The sequence below is a fragment of the Giraffa tippelskirchi genome, chromosome 8, assembly GCF_054371585.1.
Source record: "Giraffa tippelskirchi isolate mGirTip1 chromosome 8, T2T-mGirTip1v1.2.pri, whole genome shotgun sequence".
Classification (NCBI taxonomy): Eukaryota; Metazoa; Chordata; class Mammalia; order Artiodactyla; family Giraffidae; genus Giraffa; species Giraffa tippelskirchi.
In genome coordinates, this window is record NC_137282.1 from 40,188,792 (window position 1) to 40,208,899 (window position 20,108).

General features: G+C 35.6%; 1 long non-coding RNA gene across 1 annotated transcript in view; it reads left to right on the forward strand.

The window, feature by feature from the left end:
- Nucleotides 1-19,764, forward strand: part of LOC145518616 (uncharacterized) — a 154,127-nt gene extending 134,363 nt beyond the window's left edge. Inside the window, exon 5 of the long non-coding RNA XR_014063034.1 lies at nucleotides 14,701-19,764. This is a non-coding gene — a long non-coding RNA (uncharacterized LOC145518616). The remainder of the gene's footprint in view (nucleotides 1-14,700) is intronic.
- The last annotated feature ends 344 nt before the right edge of the window (nucleotides 19,765-20,108 follow it).

Consider the following 20,108-nt stretch of genomic DNA (forward strand, 5'->3'; position numbering starts at 1 on the left):
TCTTTCCAGGGGGCTGCAAGTCTTTCACCACTCCTGTAAGAGTCACCTTGTCAACTGCTGAAGCTAAGGTCCCAAGTTCTTTGGAGAGCTGTTTAGATCAGCAAAGGGTAGCTTTGCTGAGACCAAACACTGATAATCCTCGCAGACTCTGTGTATAAGTGTCACTCGGCCATAGTTGCTTCTTCATCATTTCTTATTGTTAAACCCTCAACAGTGGCCCCTTAGCAGCTTATCAGCAACCAGATGACATCCTGACACAATTACACTTTTATATCAAAACGACAACTTCATTCTTAGGTCAAAGCAACTTCATTCTTAGATCAAAACAACTTCACTCCTAAAAACAACTCAATTTTTTGTCACTGACAAGTGTGTTTGAAATCTTATCAAACCACTACATAACACCGTGTAATCACTTGAGGTATTGAAAACAGCTTTTTCTGGCAGGTGACAAAAGAGGAAGTCAAAGAGATTCCAAGTTTAAGAGGCAGTTAACCTAACATTGCTTTAGGGCAGCCCCAGGGAAAGCTTGAGAAGGAATGAGGTCAGTGTCTTGGAGCCAAGACTGGCCCCCTTACTGAAAAGCAGGAAGAAATAGTTCTATACCCAGGAGGATCTAAACTCAACCAATAATCTGCATGAATTTGGGAGCAGACTTTTCCCCAGGGTTTCCACAAGGAACAAAAACCTTCTGACATTTTGATTTCAGCTTTGTGAGACCCTAAGCAAAGAACAAGTTGAGGTCACCCAGACATTTATTTGATCTACAAATGTAGCCTCTGTGAAATGACAAATTAGTTTTGTTTTAAAACAAAGTGCTAAGTATATGGCAACTTGTCAAGGCAGCAATAGAAAACTAATACAGCATCTTCTCTCATTTCTTAAATTGTTCTTTATCACTCTATCTTCCTGCCAAAATATTATTCATTTTCCTATGGTCCAATTCAACTGTCAAATACTTGATCTTTCCATTCTGAGGATCATTATTCCTATATAACCATTAACTGAAATTTTAGCAAGATGATTGAAAGATGCTTAATCGGTTTTGCTAGGAGCCTGGGAGACAAAGACTCAAGAAGCATTACAGAATGTAGGGGGGTATTATAAAGTTAAAAAATGTAAGGTTACAGTTGGTTACATCATGTTTATCAAGAATTGTATTTGGAGTTGGCAAAAAGTAAGGGTGGTTATTAAAAAGCTAAGGGTGGTTATTAAAAGAAGTAAGGGTGAAATTAAGAGATACTTGCTCCTTAGAAGAAAAGCTATGAAAAACCTAGTCAGTGTATTAAAAAGCAGAGACATCACTTTGGCAATAAAGGTCCATATGGTCAAAGCTATGGTAGTCATGTATGGATGTGAGAGTTGGACCAGAAAGAGTGCTGGGCCCTGAAGAATTGAGACATTACTTTGCCAACAAAGATCTGTCTAGTCAAGGCTATGGTTTTTCCAGTAGTCATATACGGATGTGAGAGTTGGACTATAAAGAAAGCTGAGCGCCGAAGAATCGATGCTTTTGAACCATGGTATTGGAGAAGACTCTTGAGAGTCCCTTGGACTGCAAGGAGATCCACCCAGTAAATCTTGAAGGAAATCAGTGCTGAGTGTTCATTGGAAGGACTGATGTTGAAGCTGAAACTCCAATACTTTGGCCACCTGATGCGAAAAACTGACTCATTTGAAAAGACCCTGATGTTGGGAAAGATTGAAAGTGGGAGGAGAAGGGGATGACAGAGGATGAGATGGTTGGATGGCATCACTGACTCAATGGACATGAGTTTGAGTAAACCCCAGGAATTGGTGATGGACAGGGAGGCCTGGTACTGCAGTCCATGGGGTCGCAAAGAGTCGGACATGACTGAGTGAATGAATTGAACAAACCAGTCAATCCTAAAGGAAATCAACCCTCAATATTTATTGGAAGGACTGATGCTGAAGCTGAAGCTCCAATACTTTGGCCACCTGATGCAAAGCCAACTCATTGGAAAAGACCCTGATGCTGGGAAAGATTAAAGGCAGAAGGAGAAGCAACAACAGAGAATGAAATGGTTAGATGGCATCCCCGATTCAACAGACATGAGTTTAAGCAGACTCCCAGAGGTAGAGAAGGACAGGGAGGCCTGGCGTGCTGCAGTCCATGGGGTTGCAAACAGTCGGACACAACTGAGAGGCTGAACAGCAAGAGGGTGGTTATTAAATAACGATTGGGAAGTGTTTGAAATGATTGCATAGATACAAGGGGAGACATTGAGACTGTAAGTTTCCAGCTGCAGGTGTTGTACTGAATACCTCTGGTGATGTCCTTGCATCTGGTACAATCAATGAAAATTCAAGGTTTCAGTGTTGCAGAAATATATTTGAGACAAGATCATCAATGGCCCACCTGACTCCCCTTTTTTTTTTTTTTTTTGCCTTAACTGTGATTGTGCACGTACTCAGTCGTTCTCAACTCATTTGTGACCTTGTGGACAGTAACCTGCCAGGCTCTACTGTCCATGGAATTTTCCAGACAAGAATATTGTAGTGGGTTGTCATTTTCTCCTCCAGGGAATCTTCCTGATCCAGGGATCGAACCCACCTCTCCTGTGTCTCTTGCATTGGCAGTCGAATTCGTTACCACTGTGCGTTCTGGGAAGCCCCAACTGTGATTACTCCATTGCAATTTCAATTGTCAGCATTACATACTTGTGTATTCATATAACAATTATGTGCATACTTGTTTTTATCAGTAAATCTTATGTTGAGAGGTGGTTCTGTAATCACCTATCCATTTCATATATCTGTACCCTTTGATACCTAACACCGTATCTGATATATCATAAACTTTCTAAATGTATAAAATGTTTAATTGATGTGAGCTCTTATAGTTATCCATTCAGTCCTTCCTTTTCTTCCAGATTTCTGACATGTCTTCTTCTATTTCATTCACTAATATTTACTGAGGGCATATTTTATACTAGAATATCTGTTCAATAGGGGAAGCCCATGAACAGCCCAAACATCTCTTCCTTGGTAGAATTCTCACAAATTCCTGTTGAGAAGATCTAATTACCAAATAAATGAAAATGATAATCTCAGATAGTGATGCTCAGTTAGATGGTCAAATGATATGAATGACCATTAGAGGGGAGACTGTGATTGAGAGTTGGATGGGCTTTTCCAAGGACATGACCTTGAAGCTGAGACCAGAAGGGTTTCAAGGAGTCAATATATGGAGAATTGTGCAGACAGTGTCCAGGCTCAGGGAATAATTGTAAAATGATGTTAAGAATAGGCTTGAAATGCTTGAAGTAGAGAAACACTTGCATAATAGCAAGCATGCCTGTGACAGAAAGGAAATATTTCAATACTTCTTAGTAGACTTTAAAGAAAATAAAATGGGGTAGGGGGAGAGTGGAGAGAAATAAGTGAAGGAGATTAATATGCACAAACTTCCAGTTGCAGAATAAATGAGTTACTGGTATGAAATGTATAGTAGGGGAATATAGTCAGTAATTATATAATATCTTTGTATGGTGACAGACGGTAGCTAAATTTATCATGGTGATCATTTTGAAATGCATAGAAATATTGAATCATTATGTTATGTACCAGGAACTAACATAGTGTTACCGGTCAATTATGCTTCAAAAATAAACAGCCTTGTAGAAAAAAGATACTATTTTTGGTACCAGAAGAGGTAGAGGGAGGGAGTGAGAGGAAATTGAATGAAGGCAGTCAAAAGGTACAAACTTCCAGTTATAAGATAATTAAGTACTAGAAATATAACGAACAACATGACAAATATAATTAACACCATTGTGTGTTATGTGTAAAAGTTAAGAGTAAATCCTAAGAGTTCTCATCAGAAGGAGAAAAATAGTTTTTTTTTTTATATTTTAGATTTTGTATCTATATGGGATGATGGATGTTCACTAAACTTGTGATAAGTCAAATCATTTTATCTTAGACGATTCTGTATGTTAATTATGTCTCAATAAAGTTGGAAAGAAAGTAATTGTCTTTGGTTAATCTCTGTGGCAACAAGGACTAACAGGGATTGTGACCTTGATTACTTGAACTAATTAATTGGACTATAAAATATAAAAGAGCTAAAATAGTGTATTATGTCTATTTGAATATATCATGCCCCCATCAGACAGCTTTGTGATATGACCACAGAACTTGTATGGTTTTATTTTTACATATAAAGGGTCTGTTGCATTTTTTTCAGTTACCCTCCCCACCCCCAAAATTCAGGCAATCCTAATGAATACATTATCTCTAAATTTTTCCTATAATTTTTTTCTTAAAAAATATGTCTCTATAATTGTAAAGTATATATTTAAATGCGGCCTAAAGGAAATCAACACTGACTATTCACTGGAAAGACTGACGCTGAAGCTGATGCTCCAATACTTTGGTTACCTGATGTGAAGAGCTGACTCACTGGAAAAGACCCTGATTCTGGGAAAGACTGAAGGCAGGAGGAGAAGGGGAAGACAGTGGATTGAGATGGTTGGATTGCATCATTGACTCAAAGGACATGGCTGAGCAAACTCGGGAAGATAGTGAAGGACAGAGAAGCCTGGTATGCTGCAGTCCATGGGGTTGCAAAGTCAGGCATGACTGAGCAACTGAACAACAACAACAACAACAACAACAAAATGATAGTACAGTTAAACTGAGATGGTCTAGAATGTGACACTAAGTAATTTGTACTGACCATGGGCTTCAATTGCCTCATTTACAAATAATGAGATTTGAAGAAAGTACTCTCTAATCTTCTTTTAGTTCTACAGAAACAGTAAGACCTGCCTTAGCTATATGCATAATCTACTGCATTCTTCCAGCAACGCTTTATAAAAAGGGCTACACTGGAGTGTTTAAAAGGTAATTGAGAATCACATATTTCAACCACTCATCCACAGTGAGAGTTTTAACATTTTTGAGCTGAGTATTCAAAATTATATCTCTGTAAATACATGGCAAAATAGATGATTTGAGAGACTAGCCCATGTTTGATGATTCAAAATTACAGTAGTTACACTGAAAAAATTATGGTATTAACTGCAAGTTCTGAAGGAATGAATCATGAGAAATTAAGGTAGTAATTGCACTTTAGGGTGTCCACATATTTTCTCTCTTATCTATGTTTGTCTTCCTGATAATTTATTCATGTTTTCTTTAAAATAACTTTTTTTTTTTTTTTTATAAAACTTAAGTCTTGAATTAAGTGGCAGGAACCTCTAGGGAACAGGAATACAATGTTTCAAAAACCTAAGGAGATGAATTTCCTACCCTGACTTGTGGCTGTCACATTTTTCTCTCAGACCTAGACCGTGTAATTTTTTATAAAATGAGTATTTTTGGATTCTTACTCTCCATCATCTCTCGGTCCTCTCTCATTTGAAATCCTTGGACTAGTTTAAAGGGTGAAAACACCCACCGTCCAATCCTTACTGCCTTACATTTGCTGTCATTCTGTAAGTGTGAAAACCTTTGTCTAAGTTTCAAATTTCATTTATTGAGTTTCCAGTGGGTTGATGTAGAACAGTCTGTGAACCTCATGCTGAATTCCAAGGGCTCACTCGGCATATTGGCCAACTGGAGACATATGGCATTTTACCCCTATCCTGGGCTCACAGCTTCTAGCTTGTTCCTCACACACTTTTTGCTTAAAGCCTTAAAAATTGCTCCAAATATGAGTATGATATGTATTTAGAATTACTAGAGTTCAACAGCAGTCCATTCATTGGACTGTACATCTGTTCCTTTTCTTTCTGTTCTTTCTTCCTTTTCTGCCTTCTTTCTGTCCTCTTTCTCCCTACTCCTCACCCTCTTTTCTTTCTTTCCCCTGTTCTTCCTCCCTTCCTTTCTTCCTCTTTTTCTTTCTCTCTCTCTCTCTTTCTGTCTTTCTTCTTCTTTTTCCACATTTTAGCTAACAAAACACAAAGGCTTTATTTTTAATTTTTTTAGAAAACATCTGCTATTTACTTTCTTGTTTCTTCACTTCAAAACTTCTTACCATCCTTTAATTCTTAGTATCAGAAAATGTGTGCAATATTTTATTTTTCAATATTACCTTTTACAGCATTCATAAGTGGACAGATCTATTAATGCATAACTATAAAACACAAATGTTCGGCTCCCAGGAAATGTACCATACAGGAAACTTGGCAGTCAAGAATAAGAAGAGCAGAGTAACCACTGTTAATGTGTGTCCACAAATTTTTACAATATAAAATCTTAGGTGTTCTTTAATGTTAAAAAACAAACCTGAAGCTTGGCTTTTCCTTCATGGCTAACTACATTTTCTGATATAAATTAAATCACACTAGTTATGGAGTTAACAATTTATTTTAATTGTGTAAGTAATAGTGCCGTGTTTATGAGCTAGGTCTTTAGAGCCAGACTCTGGTATTGAAATCCCTTCAGGCCCTAAGAGTATATTGTTGTTCAACTGTTTAGTCATGTCCAACTCTTTGCGACCCCATGGACTGCAGCATGCCACACTTCCCTGTTCTTCACCAACACCAGGAGCTTGCTCAAACTCATGTCCATCGAGTTGGTGATGCCACCCAACTAATTTATCCTCTGTCATCCCCTTCTCCTCCTGCCTTCAATGTTTCACAGCATCAGGATCTTTTCTAATGAGTAATTATTTGCATGAGGTGACAAAGTATTGGAGTTTCAGCTTTAGCATCAGTTCTAATGAATATTTAGGGCTGATTTCTTTAGGATTGACTGGTTTGATCTCCTTCCTGTCCAGAGGACTCTCGAGAATCTTCTACAACACTGCAGTTCAAAAGCATCAATTCTTTGGTGCTCAGCTTTCCTTATAGTCCAGTCTCACATCAATACATGACTACCGGAAAAACCATAGCTTTGACCATATGGACCTTTGTCAGCGAAGTAATGCCTCTGCTTTTTAATATGCTGTCTAGGTTTGTCATAGCTTTTCTTCCAAGGAGCAAGCATCTTTTAATTTCATGGCTGTAGTCACCATCTGCAGTGATTTTGGAGCCCAAGAAAATAAAATCTGTCACTGTTTCCATTGTTTCCCTGTCTATTTGCCATGAAGTGATGGGACCGGATGCTATGATCTTAGTTTTCTGAATGTTGAATTTTAAGGCAGCTTTTTCACTCTCCTCTTTCACCATCATCAAGAGCTCCTCTTCACTTTCAATATATATTATTGTTCAATTTAGTAAGTTTTCCATCATATTAATGGAGAAGGAAATGGCACCCCACTCCAGTATTCTTGCCTGGAGAATCCCAGGGACAGAGGGGCCTGGTGGGCTGCTGTCTATGGGGTCACACAGAGTCGGACATGACTGAAGCGACTTAGCAGCAACGGCAGCCATCATCTTAAAGTCTGTTTCTAACAATTAATTGTAAAAATAGCTATTATTATATAATTATAAGTACACAAATACAGTGAATAGGAGATAATCAGAATATATATATATATATATATATATTTTTTTTTTTTCTCATCAATACTGGGCAGATGAGATCACCAGCAGTTAATTAGCCACATGTATTCACAGCCTGGGGGAGAAGGACACTGTTTCTTACAGGGCTACTCAGAGGTTGCATTTGGGAATAGAGTGAACGAGCAGGAGCTGTGAAGGGCAAGCTTTATGGTAACAAGGGTGTAAATCGGGCCCTGATCCCTGCAGAAGGATGTGATGACTTGTCTGAGTAATTTTGTGGGTTGGCTGGAGAATAAAACCTGCTAGGTTCAAAGCCAAGTGAAAAACAGTTTGTCCCTCTGATAGGGGAAAACAGCTGAATAGGAGCATATGTTAAGAATTCTCGTGTGCTGGGCACTGCTGGGGATCAACATATGTGGCAGAGAGGGAACAGAGAGAGATTAGGCAACAAGAGAAGTCACATTGTGCAGTGAGCCCCAGAAGTCTTGTCTAGCCCACCCAGATCTCTGCAGCACACATGGTCCCTCAGAGTTTTCCCATGTTGGCCCAACACAGAGAGGATTTACAGTCTTACTGCAACGAATCTTTGGGTATCACCACCCAGGAAGTATGTGCTCTTGACAAAGTCAGTTATTTGTAGCTGACACAAGTATCAAAGGAGTGAATGGCAGTCTGCTTGACCACACTTAAAACACTGGGAAGTGTTGCTTTCTTGTAGAGTGAACTGGATGGTATAACTCTGCAAGGAAATCAAACAAGTCAATCCTAAAGGAAATCAGCCTTTAATACTCATTGGACCAGTCCATCAGCAAGGACTGATGCTGAAGCTGAAACTCCAATATTTTGGCCACCTGATGTGAAGAGCTGATTCACTGGAAAAGACCCTGATGCTGGGGAAGATTGAAGGCAAAAGGAGAAGAAGGTGGCAGAGGATGAGATAGTTAGATGACATCGTCAACTCAATAGACGTGAATTAGAGCACACTCCAGGAGACAGTGGAGGACAGTGAAGCCAGGCATGCTGCAGTTCATGAGCTCGCAAGGAGTCAGACACAACTTAGCAAATGATCAACAACAACAAGATTCACTTCCTATATTTGGGACCAGCTCCTTCAAGATTCCACTAGGCTTCTCTTCCTTAAGAAAACTTAAGAAATGAGAGTTAGTAGCATGACTGAAGATCCTAGCTTCTGTAGGTGTTCCTAGGGCCTTATATTGATATTCATCACCTCTACTACCATTCATCCTTAGAGTCTGTTCACCTTCAGTGTCTACTTCTGATTGATCACTTAGCTATGAATGTGACATAAGCTTTAATCATTGTTGTTATCTTTGCATAAAATTAAAATGTATGTAGATGAGAAAGAACATGTTATTTAAGATAATTGGTCTTCAAATATTTATACATATATTTGCTAGAATTTAAAACTTTATTCAGGCATTTAAGAAAAGTGGGGAAATTAAGAAAATTATCTTTAAAGCAAGGAAGGAAGAAGGAAAGCAGGAAAGAATAAAAAGACCATCAAATATAATATGCTTTCAGGGAATGAGTGTAGTGATGCTTAAGATATTTTAGGGTTGCTGAATTTCTTTCCTATCACTAAAAATTGTCTGAATAGTATAATGTAGACATTATGTCACATGCACATCAAAATGTTGGGTATATTTTGTATATCCAGTTTTTTTTAATAGGCTAATCATGAAAATACAACTACAAAGCAACACTTAAGCCTTTTCATCTGGGCATTAAATTCTCAGGAAAAGTGATTTAGCTTTCTTAACAGAAGCCTGCTCATTACATAAGGCCGAGCTGAGACGTGTTGGTGTATTTTTTCATCCTTAGTGCTATATTACAACATTCCACTGACAGTAAAGTATCTCCTGCTGTGACAAGTATTGATCTTATTTTTCCTTTGAGACTCCTAACAAGCCAAACTGTAGCTTCCTAAAATATTCAGCTGGAGTGGTAGTTTGTCAGAACTATAAGTTAACAAGAAATTTACTTTAATTCTCCATTGGAAAAATAAAACACAATTCATATTCTCCATGTATTTGCTGACTGCATAATTGCTTTATCAGCTAAATGACTAAATGTTTCAAAAATTGAAGTCAATAGTCTTTTTTATTTTCCTTAACTATACATGTGGTTTTGCCCAGTGAGAAGAATAATTAAAGTTTTCATATATGATAATATAAAACTGAGGGATACGTGTAAAACTGAGAAACTTACAGAGCTATAAATATGTCATGAATTGATGTTTTAAAGTTATTTCTATATACAAATGTATATTAAATTAAATAGTCTGCGTAAATAATAAGAAAGCAAGAACATATATTTAATATGTCTTTCTTACTCATACCATGGTTTTATAAAAATTGTAAACGAACATGGTGATTGAAACCAGAAATCTAGAAGATGTTGTTGATGAGATTTAATTAGTATGTTAATAGAAGTTTACAGATAATACTTTTTCAAAAATAAACTTACTAATGATATTTGGTCTAAATGAATTTTTTGTTATAAAAATAAGAATATAAATGTCTGTAATACTAAAAATCACTACATTACCTAACAAGTAAATAAACATAGGATATGTTTAAATAAAATTGCAGATTTTGCCATGGACATTCATTCTTCAAAGACATAGAAATGAAGTAATACCAAATGGATTATTTAATCCTTTCACTCAGACTTTAGGCATCAGCATTCTAAATCATACTATGTAGGGAGAAAATAGTCTACTTAAAAAAAAAAGACTCCATGTTCATAAATTATCACGATCAACATCTGAAATATATAGAGTGTCATTCAAGCTCTTACTTATTGTATTGTTGCTGTTGTTCAATAGATAAGTTGCATCTTACTCTTTGTGACCCCATGGACTGCAGCATGCCAGACTTCCTTGTCCTTCAGTATCTCTTGGACTTTGCTTAAACTCATGTCCATCCAGTTGGTGATGCCATCCAACCATCTCATCCTCTGTTGCCGCTTCAAGCCCCTGTCCTCAAACTTTCCCAGCATCAGGCTCTTTTCCAATGAGTCAGCTCTTTGCATCAGGTGGCCAAAGTATTGGAGCTTCAACTTCAGCATCAGTCATTCCAATGAACATTCAAGGCCAATTTTCTTTAGGACTGAATGGACTGTTCTCCTTTATTACCCTTTCTATTCTATTCTGACCCATATGTGAAAATGTTGTCTACCTTATACTCAAATTATCAATTAAGTTATCAATTTTTCTTTTGTTGGAAATCACATATGGCACAATAACCTTACTTCTTTTGAAGAAAAACTTCTCATTATCTGTTACATACACGTAGAGACACGGTAACATTAGACATTGAACGGTCTTTACCCATGGAGGAAAGTCTCAGGTCTGGTAAGAGTATATTCATGTATTAATAGCTGAGCACTGAACAAGCCTCAAATATTTATGCATTAGAATTAACAATATTTTCTTTTAAATATAAGGGCTTGTAATTTCAATTTTGACCTCAAAAGAATGGAGTAAAGTTGTGTCCATCTCAACTAAAGAAAGAAAAATAAGAAAAACTTTCCTCTCTGGAGAAAATTCTTTGCCAATCATCTAAAAAGATGTTTGGTATAAGAAATACAATGCACACTCATACAACTGGGATTCATTCAGAGGGTCTCATGATTTTTTTTTAACAACTGAATATCAAAAATGAAACTGGAAACTAGATATCTTTTAATTAACTATAAAAGTTCCAAATATCTTAAATCCCACAGAAGGAGGACAAAAAATGTATGTATCTCTTCATGAATAAAACAGTAGCCCATGTTTCAGAGTAGATCAGAAAACTTCCACAGAGTAGTGCCATAAGTTGCATGAAATTATCACTAACACAAATCTAACACAATGTCTCGTCCACACAGTCACATATAATGCTTTAGATATCTCATTTATTATATATGGGGAAGATGGAAACACTATTTTCAACTGCTCTATGGCTGATTTTATATTAATTCCTCATGGGTGTTCACATTTCTTATTTAATGGAATTCCTAAATACAGTTTCTTGCTTTTAGGACATTTACACTTTAATACAAAATTTTTCCAAAAGATTTGCAAAATTTCAACATTTTCCAGATTAAAAAAGCAAAAATATTACTATTTATTTAAGAAGAGAATCCTTTATAACAGTATTAAAGTTTTGTAATGATTTTATCCATTTTATAGTAACTATGCTGAGGATTATTTGATTTTTGCAACTTATATTCCATTACATATATATTATATATATATAATGTATATATATAAAATATATATACACTCACAAGCAAATTCATATAGCCTTTCATAGAAAGGAAATTCTCCAGTTAAAATCTAGAAAATGTCTAGTGCCATTTGGAAATAAAAGTAGGTGATGAAATACGTTAAGAGTTTCTGTGTGTTTTTAAAATCTATCTACAAAGTAAAAAATTAACTGCATATGACATTATATTTATGTGATTGTATCATATACAGATTATATAGTATACAGGTCATAACTTATTTTGTCTTTTAAAATTCGCTTCCATTTAATGTACAAAGATACATTGAAATTATTATTCTAGGTAAATAAATAAGGTATATTTCCTAATATTGTCCATAGTTCAGTTCAAAATAAGAAATTCTTCTAAACTTCATTACTAATTATATATATTGTGAATTAATGTCAGTAACCACACACTAATACTGAATGTCTCATACTTGAAAGTTTTTCAAAGCAAGGTTATGCTGATCTAATCTCATTTTATTTTACAGTCTAAGAAAGATGCAGATAATGGATTAAAAACATAGTTCAATAAATTGCTAATCATGTGGCGTTTATCATACAATTTCTTTACTTTTAATATAAAAATATAAAATTACCTTTAATCATTGTTTCAGGTTATAGCTAGTTTTCTTTAAACTAAATTAAATGCTTTTATATACCAATTCTAATATGGAATGGAAAGTCCAAAGATAGCATTAGGTAGATATTCCTCTTTCAGTTCAGTCGCTCAGTCGTGTCCAACTCTTTGCAACCCCATGAATCGCAGCACACCAGGCCTCCCTGTCCATCACCAACTCCCGGAGTTTACCCAAACCCATGTCCATCGAGTCGGTGATGCCATCCAACCATCTCATCCTCTGTAGCCCCTTCTCCTCCTGCCCCCAATCCTTCCCAGCATTAGGGTCTTTTCCAATGAGTCAACTCTTCTCATGAGGTGGCCAAAGCTTCTCCTTTAGCTTACTATAATTAAGCAATTAACGGCCTTCCACTCACACTATTTTCTAAACTAATCCCAAATATTTCTGCCTGTTTGCTCTCCTTCAGGATACTCTCCTGACAATGATTCCTTCCCTGGAAGTGTTTGCAAAGAAATCTCTAAGAAACTCCATCTGAAAGCAGAGTCGATAACTCTTATTTACAGTAACCTGGTCATATTCGTCCACCTTTAGGAATTATTTTAAAGAGACATCATTTGAGTTCTATATAAGCTCTTATGAAACATAAAAGACATTGAAAAGCTTTGGTTTTATGTAATTGAGTAATATCAGCATGTGGATGTTGCATGCGGACAAAAAGCCCTGCCCCAACACTTGTAATAGGGCTAAATTATTTCCATACTTTAAATAACAACTTAAGCTACTATTTTTGGTTAATAAGAGTGACTGTACTAACATTTTAAAGAGATTACTAAATCTAGACAATGGATTAAACATTTTACCTGAAGTATCTTGTTTATTTTTATTTTTTTATCACAATCCTATGGAGAGTAAGATGAATGCTCTTCACTGGTTCAGGAAGTGTTATGTCATATTTAATAGCATTATTTACAAACTCCTAGGCAGTTATTGTTCTTCCCTCAGTGTGTGCTCAGTCACTCAGTTGTGTCAGACTTTTTGTGATCTCATGGCTCTGTTTGTCCATGGAATTTTCCAGGTAAGAATACTTCAGTGGGTTGCCACTTCCTACTCCAGGAGATCTTCCTGGCCCAGGGATTGAGCCCACATCTCTTGCATCTCCTGCACTGGCAGGTGGATTCTCACTGTGCCACGTGGGAAGCCCCTTACTAAACTTCTCTATGTCTTCTTTTCTTCATCTGTAAAATGCAGCTGAAATAGTGTTTACCTCATAGGGTTGTGCTGAGAATTAAATATTGAAGTACATGGAAAGTGTTTAGAATACATATTGACATGATGTAAGTGTTTGTTATTATTATGCAAATAATCATAAGAAAAATAAAAATGTCCACCCAAATGTTAAATTTTGATTATAAAATTATTTGATTTCAATTCATAAAGGATATCAAATGTATTTAGAATTCCAAGTAATACTGTTTTTTGTTAATCCAAATTTATACTACCACCACTGGATTACATACTTCTCACCTATTTAGGGAGAGTATTTAACACATTGTAAAACCTAAAATATAGAATGAAACTGATGCCATCAAATATGTTATATTATATGACGTTTTAATTTTTTATCCAAAAATATCATGCCAAGTATTATGTCATTGTTGAAGTGTAGGTAGGTTTTATTTTTAAGCTTCAATAAAATTGCATCTTTCTGTACACTTGCACACATATAAATATAAAATGTATATATATATATATTTAAATACTCATATACAAATGTTGAAATTGTATGGATATAAAGTTCAGAATTTTTTTTATTCTTCTCAATATTTTCTAGACTGCATTGTTTATTAAGAAAGCTAACAAAAAACCAAAAAGTATTCTTTGATATTAGTGCTTACTAAGGATTCCACTTTTAACTTTTTCTTACCACCAGGTTCTACTATCAGATATATATGTGTGTATATATATAATATATATACCTATATTTATGTTTATGGTTCATTCCTCATCCTCTCGCTTGTCCTTATTAACCATTCATTAACCTATTCATTTTTGTCTAGACATTATATTCTACTTTTGACCAAGTATTCTTGGCCACCTTGTAACTGAAATTTTCTTCTATACAAATTTCCAAAACAACCTCAGACTCAACAATCTTTTATTTTGTTAGCTTCATTACCTGTTAATGAAACAGAAGGGTTTACCTATAATTTCACTATGCTAACTTCACTTTTCTATTTACATTCCACAAATATCATGAATCTTGTTTCTACCCTATGAGTGTCGCCCCAAATGATGGAGTCAGCAGCTGTTGTAGGATTATACATGGATTTGTGTTCACAATCTAAAGTCATATTCCTCTGTTGTTCATTTTCTGTCTCATTTTCTTTTCTTGAAAAAGACAGTTTTCCTCCCCTCTATCTATTCTTCCAGGTGGCGCCAGTGGTAAAGAACCCCTAAGGATACGGGAACCTGGTGGGCTACAGTCCATAGAGTCACAAAGAGTCAGACATGACTGAAGTGTCCATGGAATTCTCTGTCTTTGGGATTCTTCACGCAAGAATACTGGAGTGGGTTGCCATGTCCTCCTCCAGGGGATCTTCCCGGCACAGGGGTCAAACCTGCATATCCTACGTCTCCTGCATTAACAGGTGGGTTCTTTACCACCAGGACCACCTGGGAAGCCCAACATCAGTATTAATTCATTTAAAAATAATTTTATCTCCTTATCTCTAAATGAGACATACAGATGGCCAACAGGCACATGAAAATATCCTCAAAATCACTAATCATTAGAGAAATGCAAATCAAAACTACAATGAGGTTTCACCTCACACTGGCCAAAATGGCCATTAATAAAAAAATCTATAAACAATAAATGTTGGAGAGGCTGTGGAGAAAATGGAGCCTTCTTACACTGTTGGTGGGAATGTAAACTGGGACAACCATTATGAAGAACAATATGGAGGTTTTTGCAAAAAATAAAAATAAAGCCAGAAATCCCACTCCTGGACATATATCCAGAGAAAACTATAATTAGAGGGTATGTCTGCACCCTAACGGTCTCTGTTATTTATAATAGCCAGGATGTGGAAGCAACCTAAATAACAATTGACAGAGGAATGAATAAAGAAGATGTGGTACATATATACAATGGAATATTACTCAGCCATAAAAAGAACAAAATAATGCCATTTGCAGCAACTTGGATGGAACTAGAGATTGTCATATTGAATGAAGTAAGTCAGACAGAGAAAGATAAATATCATATGATATAGCTTATATGTGGAATTTAAAAATTGTAAAAATGAACTTATTTGCAAAACAGAGTTACAGATATAATAAACAAACTTATGGTTACCAGAGGAGGACATGGGGGAGGGATAAATTGGGAAATTAGGATTGACATTTGCATACTATTGTATGTAAAATATCTAACTAGTAAAGACTTACTGTATTGCACAGGGAACTCTACTCAGTACTATGTATGACCTACATGGGGAAAGAATCTTAAAAAAGCGTGGGTATATGTGTGTGTTTAACTGACTCACTTTGCCATATAGCTGAAACTAGCACAATGTTGCACAATTAAATACTTAAGTAAAAATTAAAATTAAAATAACTTGAAATACTAAGTGATGACCCTCTTCTTCCAAGTGAAAAGTGAAAGTGAAAGTTACTTAGTCATGTTCAACTCTTTGCAATCCCATGGACTGTAACCTGCCAGACTCCTCTGTCCATAGAATTCTCCAGGCAAGAATACTGGAGTGGGTAGCCATTCCCTTCTCCAGGGGATCTTCTGACCCAGAAATCGAATGCACATCTGTTGCACTGCAGGCAGATTATTCATCATCTGAGCCACCAGAAAAAAACAATTGCACTGTTTAATTTCTCAGTAGCAGACAACTGGTTTCAGTGTGTCTTCTACTTAACTTCTGTGATACTTCTTTTTTTGTAATATTTCAACATGCTGGGTTATTCCTTTTTTTTTTTTTTTGATTTCCTTTCCCTTCCCCAAGTAAATAACTAATGCATTGTTTCCAAAGACACTCATTGTGGATTTTCTACTTTTCTGTCTCTACATGACTTCCTTAAATGATATGATTAAATAACATGATTTAAATAACATATTTTTCATTTAAAAATCACTATTTTTAGTTGGAGGATAATTGCTTTACAATGTTGTGTTGGTTTCTGCCATACAACAACATGAATCAACCATAGGTATATGTGTCCCTCCCCCTTAAACCTTCCTCCCACCTCCTTCCCCATCTCACCCCTCCTAGTTGTCACAGAACACCGGTTTGAGCTCCCCAAGTCATAGAACAAATCCATACTGGCTATCTATTTTACATATGGTATGGTATATGTTTTCAAGCTACTCTCTCAATTTGACCCATTGTCTCCTTCCCCTGGGAGATAGTGAAGGACAGCAAAGCCTGGTGTACTGCAGTCCATGGGATCACAAAAAGTCAGACAGGACTTAGCGAGTGAACAACAGCAACAACTCGTTCCCCCACTGTGTCCACAAGTCTGTTCTCTATGTCTGAGTCTTCATTCCTGCCCTGCAAATAGGTTCATCAGAACCATCTTTCCAGATTACATATATATGTGTTAATATACCATATTTGTTCTTCTCTTTCTGACTTACTTCACATTGTATAATAGGTTCCAAGTTCATCCACCTTGTTAAAAATGACTCAAATGCATTCTTACATCACAAAAATTATATATACAACTAATTTTTTTGCTCTTGAAGATTACTTATATATGTGACCTTCAATATAGTAATGTATTCAAAACAGAACTGCCAAGTTATTTTCTCAAATCGTCTTTTCTAGCGTATTTGCTAAATCAGAGTAAATTATATCAGCATCATGTTAGTTATTCACATTGAAAACATTCAAATGATCTTCACCATCCCACACATCAAGTCCATTTTATCTCCAAAATGTGATTCTGTTCCTCCTACATCTTTCCGTGTATCTTGATGTAACTGTAGCCCATATACTCTCATTTGTTTCCTTGATTATGTTAACAGTCTCTTAAAAGTCTCCTGTCTTGTTTTTTTCCCCAATTTTGTCTCCTTTCATCCATTTAAAAATTAAAGGTTTTAATTTGTAATAGTGTTAGATTTGCAGCAAGTTTATGAGGATAGTAGGGAGATCCCAAATTGGGATCCCAAATCGGGATCATTTGTCCCAATTATTGACATCTTACATTTAGTGTGATACATTTGTCAAAATTAGTGAACCAATATTGAAATACTGCTATTAACTGAAGTCCATATGTTATTTGGATTTCCTTATTTTTCACCTAATAGTCTTTTTCTATTCCCAGATCTTACATAGGATGTCATATTACATTTAATACAAGCTCCTCTTGGTTGTGACAGCTCCTCAGACTTGTTTTTGGTGACCTTGACAGTTGTGAGGAATATTGGTCAGGTATTTTGTAGAATGCGCTTCCATTAGGATTATCTAGCATTTTTCTCATATATACACTGGGATTATATGTTTTGGATATAGAACCACAGAAGTACTGTTCCATTCTCATCACATGAATTTATCTTTTTATTTGTAAAACTATCCTGATATCATCACATATACCATATGTAAAGAAAGTATAACCTCAAATATGTTATGAATATACTTATAAAGTATTTTGTACACAAGTTGAAGTCACTTGCGGAATTTTGAAATTTCTAATTGCTATATGTTTCTTTTTTTGCACATTGTTACCATGTAACTGTATACCTAGATAATTGAAAAGCACTTGAAGACTTTGATGGTCTTAAGATTTCCTTCAAGGAAAAGTTAATTTTATTCTTTACTTGGTCCTAAGGAACAATGGACCAGCAATGGACCAACAATCAATGAGTGAAGATTTCTCAAAAATGATATTTCACATTGAAATTGTCAAAAGGTTTCATGTAGACTTTGTTTTCTAAGTTTACAAAGTAAACATAAGAGAAATATCATAATGGAAATGAAATTCAATTTTCATATGTAATATTTGCACATACATAAAGTATCTAAATTTGTATCAGAAGCAAGCACAATAAAAGGCCTGTGCATGTTGTGGTTGGGACACACAACAACAACAAAAAATCTGTCCTAAACTTTTATGATTTTTAACTTTATTTTATGTAGGAAAGAGTAAAGGAGGAAACTGATGCTTCTTTCTTCCTTCTCTCTCATTTCCTTGTTTTGTCCTTCATTCCTGCTTGTCTACCTTACTGCCTCTCTTCTTTCAAGAAAACCATTGCTACTGCAGATTTTGGATGAGTTTTGAAGCCTAGATATTCAATTCCAACTTGATGAAAACTGTTCTTTGTGTTTCATTGTATATATTTCTTTTCTCTTTCTCTCTCTCTTTTTTTTTTTTGGAGAAGTGATCTTGAGTATAAAAATGTTTTTAAAAAATGAAAAAAGTAGTTGAGGGAATTTATCTGATTCTCTGGCCTTCCTCTGAGTACCACATTAAGAAAATTTCAAATTATTTTAAAATGTAAAAACTAAAAACACTTCCTATGAATTCAGCACAAATGTAGAATGCCCTTGATTTATTGCAAATGGATCATTTCTTTATTAAAGAAAGCATTAGAACCCTTTGCCAGTCAAGATAAGTGTTTGAGGCTATGGCCTTCAGTATCTAAATTCAAGAGGCTTACAAATATGTGTCCATGTGAAATCTAAGCATATTGAAACTTGAAATACAGAGGTATTAATTATGCCTAAGAGAAAATAGAAAACACTGTGAAAAAGTGTGCATAAAGTATCAGCCAGCAATTTATACAGCATCAAAATAAAAAAAAAATTCTCACAACCTCAGACTTGGGGTTATTCTGCTAGTGTCCACATAACTCACAATATTTCAGAATACTAGATTCCAACTATTTCTTTCTTAATCTGTGCTTACAAGAAATATCATAAAATTACACATGTACATATATTATTTCAAAGTAATTGAATCCTTCTCCTCTTTCTACTCCTTCTCTCTCTCTTGCCTGGGTAATTATTCATTGAGCATTCTTCATATTTTTATTATTTTTATGACCTATTATTTGTTGTCATTTAAATTTGAAAAGCTAAGCTATAACTTGGCCAGGGAATCAGGGAGCAAAGGCATCAACGTCAGGAGAATACTATAGGATATGGCAAAGACATGATGTGAAACAGAGTGAATCCAATAGAACTTCTGTAATAATAGAGATTTTCAGTGTAGGAGTGTAGTTAATTGACATAGGCTTATGACTTCAGGGTATGGAAGTAGCCAAAGCAATGATGTAGGAACAGCACCTGCCGCTCAGCCGTGGGTTGAAGAGCCAACATAAAATGATCTCTTTAGGTTCTATAAAGAGAAATGTCTTAATGATGCTTGAAGAACACTTATCTACATCTTAAAGCCAAGGGCATTTTTGTTATTATTTATAATATGAAGTGATATGTCATTTCTAATAATGTTTTAACAATAAAAATGAAGCTGAAAAATTCATTAAGGGTTTTATTTCACATATAATGTGCTATTCTCAGTTGCTCAGTTGTGTCCGACTCTTTGTGACCCATGGACTGTAGCCCACCAGGCTCATCTGTCTGTGGAATTTTCCAGGCAAGAATACTGGAGTGGGTTGCCATTTGCTGTTCCAGGGGATCTTCCCAATCCAGGGATCGAATCTACATCTCTATTGTCTCCTGCATCTCCTGCATTGGCAGGCAGATTCTTTACCACTAGCACCACCTGGGAAGCCCATATAACATATAATATTTAGTAGTAAATCTTCATCTAGTCTTCAGGAAAATAAGCCACACTGTACATACTTGTGATATTGAACATATTTT